The sequence below is a fragment of the Tupaia chinensis genome, unplaced genomic scaffold (genome assembly GCF_000334495.1).
Source record: "Tupaia chinensis unplaced genomic scaffold, TupChi_1.0 Scaffold144197_2, whole genome shotgun sequence".
Classification (NCBI taxonomy): Eukaryota; Metazoa; Chordata; class Mammalia; order Scandentia; family Tupaiidae; genus Tupaia; species Tupaia belangeri.
In genome coordinates this window covers 33,378-34,652 of record NW_006204055.1, presented here as the reverse complement: position 1 = coordinate 34,652, position 1,275 = coordinate 33,378, and positions in this window count along the sequence as shown.

Genomic DNA, 1,275 nt, shown 5'->3' with positions numbered 1-1,275 from the left:
AAAAAAAAAAAGAAAGAAAGAGAAAGAAAAAGAAAGGTTCACTGTGCTGGGACCTTGCCCCCAAGACTTGCCTCTTGTGAGGCGTCTTTTACCTGTGGACCACGAGAACGGCGCCCTCTGCAGGCGAGACTCTGGATCTTGACTTTGATTTCCTTGGGCTGGTTTCGCCAGACTGTGAGCTTCAAGCTTGTTATCTAGGGTGTGGATCCTTTCCCTGGTAAAGAACCCATAACCTGGACACTCTGTCTTCTGGGTCCTTTCTGGGGGTGTGCCTGCATCCACTCCCAACCCCAACTGAGAGGCAGTGAGTAGTCAGAACTCAGCTAAGACAGTGTCTCACTCCTGAGGGGGCCATCTCGGCATGCCTCGCTGGCAAGATGGGCTTACCGGAGCTGCATGCCTGTGGGAAGACTGCGAGTCTGCAAGCTGAGCCATGGAAGGGTGATTGGGGGCTGGCTCCGTGGTGCAGCAGTGATGTGCTGCTAAGAGAACCTGGATCCCACAGGGTGACTGAGGTTCAAATCCCCAGCCAGGTCAACGAGCCCGCAGACACCTGAGTGCCCAGGATCTGATGGGCTGGAGGAAGGGGATCGCAGTGCGCCCAGACCCTGTGGAAGAGGCTGGTCTCTCCCTCCACTCACTCTCACTCTCACTTGCACACGCACGTGCTCTGTCGTGAATAATGACTGGTATACAGTGAGTGTGAGCACAGGATGGGTAAATGTCTCCTGAAGCCTCAGCTGCTCCCAGTCGGGCCCCTTCAGGTATCTGGCTTTATGGAGGACGCGGCTGGCTATACCCAGCACCCACTCCCTGCCCTGCTAATGCCATCCCCAGCGCTCATGTGGACCCTGGATCTCCCAGGACAAACAAGCGTCCTCTTTCTCCTGCCCCACACCTTTGTCCCCTGTAGGGCCAACAGGATATAGCAAGAGTTTTTAAAAGGGCTATTGGGGGGACCAGCAGTTGGCATAATGGCTATGTCGCTGGACTCGCATGTAGTCTACTACAGTTCGTGTCCCGGACCTGGTGGCTTAAACTCACACCAGGCGCGTGTGCGTGTGTGCCCAAGATCCTGAGAGGAGAATGGAGGAGAAGGGATTGTGGCATGTCCCCCCCGGGGGTGATTTCTCACTTTCTGTCTCTCTGTCTCTCTCTGTCTGTCTGGCGAGTGCATGTGCCCTATAGCAAAAACTTCTTCTTCAAAAAAAAAAAGGGCTATTGAGGTCAACGGGTGGTGTGGTGGCTAAGGTGCTGGATTCCCACATGGCCAAC